This window comes from Neodiprion virginianus, chromosome 4, assembly GCF_021901495.1.
Source record: "Neodiprion virginianus isolate iyNeoVirg1 chromosome 4, iyNeoVirg1.1, whole genome shotgun sequence".
Taxonomy (NCBI): domain Eukaryota; kingdom Metazoa; phylum Arthropoda; class Insecta; order Hymenoptera; family Diprionidae; genus Neodiprion; species Neodiprion virginianus.
The window spans coordinates 2,634,049-2,644,989 of record NC_060880.1 but is presented as its reverse complement, the minus strand read 5'-3'; positions in this window follow the sequence as shown (position 1 = coordinate 2,644,989).

Here is a 10,941-nt window from a genome sequence, read left to right as displayed (position 1 = left end):
TACGTGCGGTCCAGGCGATGCTGTATATAATCCTGGATGGTTGTTAATTGTTCGTCAGAGCACGAGACGACTAAATAAATGGCTAGGTATTTACCAGGAATTATAACTGCCGGCGCCTGCTGGTCATCGTCCTGTACCTCAACCGCAAGGCAAGCTTATTGCGTCATCCATTGATTACGCCGGTCGTTGTCCTTACCTAGAACCCGTGCTTCCTCGTATACTATAACACTACGTCTCATACCTGTACGCAGCAGCATCAGCGGCAGCAGCAGAGCTCGGCCAGTTTCACTTTCTGCAAAGGAATCGTCGGCAATTAAAGAAGAAGCAGAAGAAGGTGGAGGAAAAAAAAAAATAAATAATCATCGAACGATGCCTCTTCTCATCCACGTGGCTTTCACCCAGGTATAAGTAGGTATCTGGACGAATAGCGTTAGAACGATCCGATAGATGTTCTACAAAATTTCAAGTCTCGTGTAGATGAATTCATAGACGTATCGCAAACACCGACGTACACTCTCTCCTCGTATCAAGATAACACATGCGTCGTCCGATCTCTGGCGCCACGTTGGTGTCCAGAGACCGGCGCGTCAACATTACCAAATAAATTGATCTAGCGTCTGATTATTCAGGAAGCAACGAATATCTGTATTAATTAACGAAGAACGTTTATTCGTCGACGAATCAGCTGCCGGGTCAATAGCCAAGGCATGCCGAGTGTTTTTTTTTTTTTTTTGTTTTTTTCTTTCGAATAAACGAGAAAAGGAAAAAAAATCGTTGAACAAAAAAAGTCTCGAACCAGTTTAGTCGCGAACTGAAAGAATTTATACACTAATGACTCGGGTCCGAAGTAAGAATGTGTATGGAATCGGCTAACAATAATTTAAAAACCGGAGAAACACGGTCCGCGTGGTACAAACTTCACATATACGTGATGTAATGCTGGTATGTGATAAACGATCGAGGCGAAATCTAAGCTGGGGGAAAAAAAGAACGTCTTATACTTTTTTTCAAGAGTGTGATTAATTGTCCTAAACCCCGAAGTAGACTCTTGGCTAGACTGTCACCTTATAATCATTACACACATAACGTACCTTGCTAACGGCGAGAGAATAATTCACACGATATATTACATTCCACATTCGGTACTAGGAATGAGAAATATGAGGTAAATCTTAGCAGGGATATATAGAGACGAATGTGACTTTATTATTGGTCCGACGGGTTTTGGCTCTAGAATAATCCGACAGCGAGCTACGAGTTCGAGGTCCAAAGTGTGGATAAAACTGTGTGTTTTTTCGAATCCAAGTTTGATAGGATAATCAACACTGGATACGCGCATGAAACCTCGAAGTTTCCGCACGTCCACCGCTTCCTATTTTAGCCGCTGTGGTGCTTAGGGTTTTCGGCAAATGTCTTGGGACCCGCAAACATCAAGAGATAGAATAAAAAGAGGCATTCGGCCGCGTTGGTTCTGTTTACGTCCAGTTGTCGAGAGGATAAAAGAACTAGAAGAAGAAGAAGAGGTCGAAGACGAACGAGAAAAAGAGAATAAAAGACACAATTGTTTACTGGCGAAGCCCTCTGCAAATGCCGACCCATCGCAGTTGACGCGAAACTGGCTTGATAACTCTGTCACAATCAGCGTAGTCCCACTGCCTGGAATAAGTTTGTCCGACACTGTAACCTACCTACCTACCTACCTACCTCATCCTGTACAGATAATAAAAAGAAGAGTAGAAAGAATTGGTGTAAACAAGAACGCAGTTCGGCCGTGGCCTCGCAACTTCTACAGCAAGGCTATTCAATTCTCTGATATTTTTCCCTTTTTGCCCCTGGCTATATGGTAGATCCCGTATACTTATTGCAGTTTCGATCCATGGGAGGAGGATGTATAAGTCTTGAGAGCCACTCGAGCAGCAAAGTCGAATATTCGAATCGCACATCGCATTTCCACTCTCCCTCTCGATATCACATACGTGATGAACGGAACCGAGGGATTGCATCGATTTTGGCTTTAATGGTCAGCGGTTATGGCCAGATAATTAAAAAGGGTTGATTCTCTGTTCGGTTAGCGTCTAACGGCGTGGCGAAGGTCCCTTTCCGCGATAGTGTCAAAGGATAGTAGGCCAACTTTCAAGATCAAAATCTTATTCGTATGCAACTTGGCTGCAGCAACGCAGAGAGTGCAGAGTGCAACCGAGGAACGAGTGACAAAGAGTGCGTATGCCTGGTGCGCGACCCAGTCACAGTACAAAAGTACGACGCAGTCTGCTCGGAGGATGTCCAAAACTTTCATGTCATTTCAGTCTTTCGCGCCTTTCTTGCCTTTCTTGCCTTTCTTGTCTTGATTGAGGGGAGAAGAACTCGCGTTTTCCCCGTACGATCATCAACCGGATAAATAGGTTACCTCGTTAACTAATAAAATTTCTCCTATTATGTTACCGGTCCTGAAGCAGGTATCCGTATCGTGGCAATAATTACCTCGCGGGAAGAGAACGCGGGTACGGACGGGTGATAAGAAAAATAAAAAGAGAAAAGAAAAGAAAAGAAAAGAAACGTATTTCAGAATCGCTGACCTTAGTTTCTTTCAGATATGCTAGACCAGAGAGGCGCGACGTTGCTGTACGTTTGAATAAACCAAATCAAGACCGAATCAGCGTCGTCGTGATGTTTAGTCAAATAAGACTGGTGCCAGTTCAAACATTGTCTAGCAATCGGTGCGACGTTTCCCTGCCAAGAAAATACGCTCTTTACTGACTAGGCATTTTTCCACGACGATCCAGATTTGGTGACGAATGCGGAAAATCGTTCGTCATTGCAAAGGTCGCGCGCATTGTGCAGTAAGAAGCATACGAGATAGTCGCAGTGGCGCTTCGTTGGTTCTCGCTATTTGATATTCGTACGAAGAATGATCCCTGGTCACTCGCACTGCCTGCTTCGGGTTACTGACCGTGAAAGTACTCGCGTCGCAAGTGGGACGCGCATTTTCAAAATCGTCGCTACGATGCGGAGCGTCGTTGTTGCGCGCCCGCAACTGACCCACATCCTCGTGATCCCCCTTCCTTTTCTTCTTTTTAACCCCCCGGTTCCCCTGCGGGCTGAAATTTACTCGGCAGCTATTTTCGATTCCTTCCTCTTCGGGAGAGAAGGTGAACGACCCCGACGGTCGTTTTTCTTACCCGGTAACCTTGGCCGGTGTTTTTTTTAGTTTCACCGAAGAGGAACTCGGTCTTCAGCCTCTCGTGATGCGTGAACAGATTCGTCGGATTACGAAAGATATCCCAACCGTTCGGCTTTGAGGGGATACCAGATCGTTCGTCGTGCACTCGAGTGCCAAGGACGCTTCTCACCTGTTGGACGCCAAAGAGCTTCGATCCGATACCGAACGAGTTCGAGTAGGTGAGCTAGTTCAAGTCACGTGCGCCTCATGTGTATTTTGTTATGTCCGTTTCGGTTGCTGGATGCCGGCCTCGTTTCTTGACGAGGACCTTTCGGCGATCGCGTGTCTCTCCGGTCCACGAGGAGGAGAGAAGCGAGTGAGTAAGGAGGAGGCGAAGAGCCTCTCGACCTCTAGATCCGAGAGCGCGTTACGGCGAGAGAACTCGAAAGTCTCGGTTGTCATGAAAGTGCTGCAAGTGGAGCAGACTGCAACAACACACCGCCTGCACCTTTATATTTATACTCTGGCCGACTTATCCTCTCGGCAAATGTTATAGAGGAGAGAAAAGACACCAACCATCAAGATCAGCGGATCGTGCCTTCCAGGTTAGGCTTCGTAGGCGTATCGGGAAAACCTGATTCTTGACTTTCGCGAGTTCTCAGGTACAGCGGTAAGAAGATCCGAACGCTACACGCAAGTGTCGCCTCTCAATCGATCCGTCAAGTTTCTTTCATCGATGGTTCATCGATTCCTTTACCAAGCTGGCAGTGCGGATAGACGAGAGAATACCGAGGCCTCTCGACGAGCAGCCTGATCAGGCGAAAGAGAGTGAATACGAACGCGCGAGCTCAGAGAGTGAATCACGTGGTGAGAGTTCAGTTCCGATAGCTTTGCTTGCTCGGTAGTACCGAGATCTCGTTAAAGCACAGGCCAATGCCAGCCCCTCGAACTTGATCGTGAAAGCATGAAGACGTGGCGACTCGCGCCGATAACGAGTCCCGCATCTTTCTTTCGTTGAACCATTTAGGAACGCGAGTGGAAGAATGGTTGGCAGTATGGCCAACGAGCAAGACGTGGTATGATTTGTCAAGAACAATTGTTCAGCATCGATAAATTGACTTCATTCATTACTGAAGGTCAATTGTCATTTGAAAAGTTTGAATTACTTTACTTTTTTTTTTTTGTGTATTTTAAACATGCTACGAAGATTCGTGATCATTTTTAGCTGGGATACGTAACACCGTAGAAGCATCTGTGAACTAATCGGAGGTTTGATTCGCGTTGAATAACAAATTCCGTATAAGGAACATCGCGATTCGGTTTTAACACCAATGAAAGTTGCAACGTTGAATATGCAGGTGGTCGACCTATTTGTGTGAAATTGATATCATCTTCTCCTTTACGTATCGTATATACTGCACTTAGCGTGATATTACTACTTATACCGACATAATTTTAAACGGCATTTACTGCTATGATATACGTTCGCCATTCAACTGTGGTGTACCAGCGTACCTATGTAGATCATTGCCATTCGACGGTATAAACATTAATATATGCCGCGATGAATATAGAATAATAATCTCTACCGAGAAGAAGAAACACGCGCCGTCGTTTGCAGCTCTCAACATAAAAGAGACGGCAGCGTCGCTCAATCGAGTCTAACAATCGTATTGAAATCGGGGATTCCGGCTGAGACGAATCCTTAATTGTTCCTCGACTAAGGAGCTTCCCCGTGTGTGGGCCCATACGTAACGGCGATTTCGTCAGCTGTACGATCGACTTCGAAGACTGGTCACAACGTGCAGTGGATGAGTAACGTAGCGTGTAACGTACGTGACCGAGACAATGAGAGGCACTGTCCTGTCCGTCGTCGTTGAAATCTCATTTAATACGTCAGCTACTGTGTATGCACAGTTCTTGCTATACTAACCTAGACACACTGTTCCCCACCTATCTAGTTCATTGCCGGAGCCTTGGTGCATCTTGGTGCTTTCTGAGTGGGGCCAGTTGCATCGGTTGCACATGCAGTTTAAACTGCTAGAATTATACAAGCGGCACGTATGGTGGGTACGTACATAAGAATACAGGCATCCATGGGTGTCCGTAACGACCAAGACCGACTCGTCTGGTGAGTGCGGCACAATTCGAATGACACATAGCTCGCTGCACGAGCTGTAAAGCTCCGACGCGGAATGGGCTCGAAGAAAAATCAATGAAGGATTATTGATTGTCGTGGCACTTGCGTGTGCTTGCTTTTGCCCAGCTTCAAGTGCTTCGCCATTCGAACTTCGCACCATTAAATCTGACTAAAGGGGGAAACCAACGCGCATTATCTGCGTCCGTCGAGCGTTCGAGGATCGACTTTAAATCAAGGAAAATTTTCATCTCCGGGCAACGTACGCGGTATTGATAAAACGACGAACAAGAGTACCGCTCGTCAAGTCTCAAGTGCAATAAGTTTTGGCGCTTTTCTAAAGCCGCAAACAAAGCGCGATGACAGGTTATTTGAAATATCCGGAGAACTCGACATTGTTAATCCGTGCAAGGTGAGTTCGCCTTTTGCACAATTTGTTCGTTTCACCGTAGACTTGTTTATTTCACGGTGAAAATACGTCGACAATTTCGGATCTATGTACGGAGGTGTGTTCAGGCTTCCATACTCGATCGGAATGATTCCGCTTATCGGTATACAGTGTACGTCGTTACGAGCTCAGAAGTTAACGAGTCATTTCAAAACTGGCATTTAGTTTCGCAAGACGGACTCTTCGTCATTCCGGATTCGTGACATGTGCCGCCGCGTAGCCAATTAACGCGGGAATCCCTGTCTTAGCTTACGGCGAGTAGGTACATAACTATTGCGTTGGTCGTTGACAAATAAAAACACCGTGCGTCTATTTTTACGTTTAAAAAATACTTGCGTCCGCCTTTACAGTTTACACTCACCACGTGCGGAGACAACGAGCCGTCATTTTTCCTTCTTGCCAGTCTCTTTTGCAAATTCGTACACCCGGAAAAATTCTTCCTATCCTCGATCACGCACAGAAATGGAATGAGACGGGAACCAGTGATTTTACGACTCATGCTCCAACCATTCGACCAGGTGAAGGTAAAAAATTCCAGTTTCGTCCGTGCACGCGGAGCGCCTCATCCGTTTATTTCCGGCGTGAAAACAAGTTGGTATCGATTCTTGAGCTCTTTCAAGGGCCTGAGCGATGAGCTTTTGCGGATTAATTCGACATGTATATGCCGCAAGAATTTTCAACGTTTTGCAACCCGGCCGAAATTCCACGGCTTTATGTTACACCGCGAATTTCAATACCTGTCGTCGACACACGTGGACAGACACGTAGGGACACGCGAAAGAGACACCCGGTTTCGAATTAAGAATACCGCCTGTCTAACTCTCCGAGAGACATAAATTACACAGGTCGATGTGAAAAAGTTTTTTTTTTTTTTTTTTGGAGTTTCTACTGAGATAAATGAATTTCGATCTGTACATCGAATAATAACCAAAACCTTCGTTTAGTACTTATAAGGTTTGTTTCTGTCGTGTTTATGTTGGCGAATAAGTCTTGAAGTTTTTATATTCATTCAGCAACTTTGTTTATCAATTCTTTTACATTTGCAGTTGATTGTTAAGTATCATTTTTTAATAAAAGTGACAAACGCTTAGTTTTTATTTACAATAAATGTTTGAGATAATATGTAATTTTTCTTGAAATCCGAAATACCGTTCTAGTTTCTACAAAAACAAACTTTATCCACTAAAACTGATTTTCCATTCATTAGTTACGTAGAAGAGATCAGAATTTGACATCTGGAAGCCAGCCTCAAAATTCGCGTCGACCGGTGTTACATATACAGACCCAGAAGCAGGGAAGGCAGAAGAAAGGAAACGTTTCGTCATGGTAGGAAAAAAGCGTGCTCTTGCAAAACTTTATAGGTGCCAGGTCTTGTTTGTATTCCGGGGGTGACCCGCGCATATCGTATACAACAAATACATACGTACATATCGCACGCATCATCCAAGCGATCATCATCGTCGTCGTCAAACGAATTTGCGCAAGCCAATAAATTACGTTACCGATCGATCCCCCCCCCCCCTCCGCATGTAATACCGCCTGCCACCGTAGCTATTATCTCTCCTGTTTAAATATGTATATTTTCACGTATTCCACCCACACTTTCGCTCGTACGAATTGCGCAACAAAAATACATATAATACAGCAGCAAACCGTTTGGCCGAGTGAAGATTTTTGGCACCATGGATGCGCCGGTATAACGTCTCCAGCAAATCATAATCAAAGGACTTCGAGTCGCGTTATTTCGACATTTGGTGAATGCAATTTTTTATGTAAGTCTTGAAAAAGGGGAATATAAATATGGAGGGTTCAGGCCCACTGATATTTCGGCAGGTATGTACGTACGGACGGGACACGCACGAATTGCTGACACACTGGCAAATGCCTTGTGTACGTTCGGCAATAGTTTTAAAGATTCGAGAGTGAAATAAGGCAGAAGTTTAGTTAGTAGTTAGATGGTTTGCCATACGTGACTTGGAGGCCTTAACGGTCGGCGATAACTGTCCACCCGACCGCTCGCGTAGAGTTTGGTATGTCTTTCGCTTTCTGCGCAAGGATTTCATTTGTACGACAACCCACGCACGTGTGTTTCATTGATCGATCGATCGGTCAGCGGTTTTGGGAAATCATCTATGCAAATATTGATTAAGCCAGTTGTAAACAGGTATAATAAAATTGCGTAAAAGCGCCGCACCGCGAACGTATATTACGGGATTCGCACCGATTTTCATTAAACGTGTAATCCATCAAACGTCTGTACCTTGTACACGTGAGTCGGTGCACAGCTCACCATTTTGCCCGGCTGATGCGTGTGAGGAGAATTTTTAGATCGAGAGAATTTACTCGTGTCCTTGACACGGTGAGTCTGCTCGCCTCGTGATGTAACAGGACGTTACGCTAGCCGGAGGACGTGTTATATGTGGGTACCGTACGATCGGTGGGAGCTCGTGTAACACCGCGAGTTAGCACAACCGTATCACAACCCCGAAAGTTTGTTGGTCAAGAGGTGTTCGCCACGTGTGAGATGAGCAAATCGAGAAATACCGCAAGCTGAGGAGTTTGATTTGAAAATGTACAATCCTTTTCAAAGAAGCCTGCGGACGGCGCGAGGTACGTTCGACCTCGACGTACCTCGCGTGACTGACGTGATTACCGAAGTCACTTTTTTTCGCATGGTGTTGCTATGCCGTTGGTCATCGATTCATCCATCCAGGCTTCTTGGGACTCGATGGCGGTGATGCAAGATGAAATATCGATGACGATTGCTGATCCGATCGAAACAGTTTCGTACTTATTCTTGGCGCTCTCAAGGTGACATCGTGTTGGTACGTCGGTGCGGAATGGCGTCGAGGAACGGGGTAAACATCGAGATTGTAATGGACGGCGATGAAACGAACCACCGTTCGAAGAGCATAAATTAGAAGAATTGGCCAACCCGCGACGCGCAGATTCGCAAATCCCATCGAAACCCATGCAAAACGTCGTTTGAATGAAAGTGTATTTTTGATCAACGAACCGATCGACGGCTTGAACGGCCTTGAATAAATTAAGTGGACATGTCGCAACGGATGTCGTACACAGAAAATTGACTTGCGGCCGCTGTCGTTTGGCCAGATACCGGATCTAACGAGCGCTTTGCTCGGACATTCGGAGGTGCTTCGAGACCTGGGTTTGCGTCCCGACCGTGCATCATCCCTGCCAGATGCAGGGGTGAGTTCTTTTTTATCCCTCGGTCCGTTGTTTCGCTATGCGGATCATCGCTGCAGTCGGAATCGGGTCAATGCTAGTGCAGGCGGATTGCATTATGAAGACTGGGCGCGGTGGTTCGGCACTGGCGTGGCTCTGTGACCTCGGATTCAATGCTGCGGAGATATCCTGCGGCAGAAATCCTCTCGACAGCTCCATTTGTGCTTCACCGTTGACCCGTCCCCGCTGTTTCCGCGGGTGCTTTGTTCCCCCGGTCTCGAGTTTCGTCGGCTAATTAGAGCGCGGTATCAAAAGGGCATCGCGGGACCCTCGAACTTGGTTGTACTCGAACCGACGAGTAATTCAATTACCCAATCAACAAGGACGCCGGATGATCGGTCGTTGACCGTTTTGGTTAGGTAAGGCTCGGTTTAGAAGGGCTTGGCCGTGGACCACTTTGTGCCCTACTCCTCAATCGCCAATCTATGGTACACGAGTCCCTTCGAGCGAGACCTTGACCGACATCCGTTGTGCAGGGATCGGAAGATCTTGTTTCCTAACTGACGACGTGTCGGTTAAGTTTCAGGAGAAAATTACGAAACCGACTACAAGACGCAAGGGCAAAGTCAATTTCCGCATAAATCAACATCGTCAAATGAAGTCCTCGACGCTACGGAGCCAATGATGAAAAATCACTTTGATGCCCTGAATTTTTTAAAACGTTGCCTACGTGATCCGACCTCCGATCCAAGACGAACGTATCTCGCCTCGGCGGCCTTGAATAGGTTTCAAAGCAGACTCCGATTGACATTTACCTTCAACCTTGTACTCGTGTTTGCTGGCATGAGACGAGCCCTTTCCGTGGCGACTTCAATTCGAGAGCTAGTCCTTCCTCCGTTTATTTTTACCAGACTTTCGCAATGGACTAGAATTTTTATTGCGTCTACCTAAACCAGAGTCCTCGACCTGTAAATGACAAATTTCCGGTCTGAAAATAGATATCGAGGATTACCGACAATGAGGTCGATCATCGTTTCTGTAACTAACGACTATCTTCGCCCTTCTAACAAGACGCTTTTGTCCGACGGATGCAAAGTCTTTCTTCGACGTTAAAGCCGCAATAAACATTCGTCGAATCATGCATCGCCGGTAATCCATACAGGGATGGAAATGAGGAAGGCCAATTTTCAGAGCCGACCCGGATCGTTCGATAGGACGGCGCCAGGCGTCTCGACGCCTACCTACCCCGGAGTTTCCCATCTATACCGTACATTCAGACAACTGCGACGTTTCACGTTTCCAAGCATACCGGATAATGAATTGAACCGGCACTGTACGGCGTTGATGCAGGCGAAAATAGCCTCAGGGATATTTCCCAATTATTTCAAAGCCCCGAGGGGTGAAAAACTTATCCTTCGCATTATGCTTATTGAATATTCTTTCCATTCATTTGACCAGAAAATGAACGCGTTCGATCAAGAACAAAAAAAAAAAAAAATTCCGGGAACCGATTTCTGTCAGCAACGTACGTATCGTGTACGTATTCACGCTTGAAAATTCCATCCACCAACACATCGACGTTTCATCGAGGAACTCTGAAATGCGGTGCGGCCCAGGGTTCTGGAATCTTCCCTGGACAATTATTACACGTGGTGGAAGAAATCCGATTCCCGAACGACAAGTGTTTTCACTTTGGCCGGATGAGGAGAGTGTGAGAGACGGGTCCCTCGGAGCCCTCGGTTTTTTACAAGCCTGCTCGCCGTTGGATCGGCACAACAATTTATGGGGATGGGAATTTTCTCCGGTTTACGAGGGCCCGGGGGTTATAGTCGCAGTCGCACGTCTCCGTGGCATAAGTATCGACGCCCCGTTTCCTAGAAGGACCGTTCGAAAATTGCATCATTCATAATAACGTCAGTCGACGCCGGGCTAGACCCCTCTTCTATTTCTTCCTTTTCCTTTCCTTTTTTTTTTTTTTTTTTCCTTTTCATGCCCCGAGGAATCCTTCTT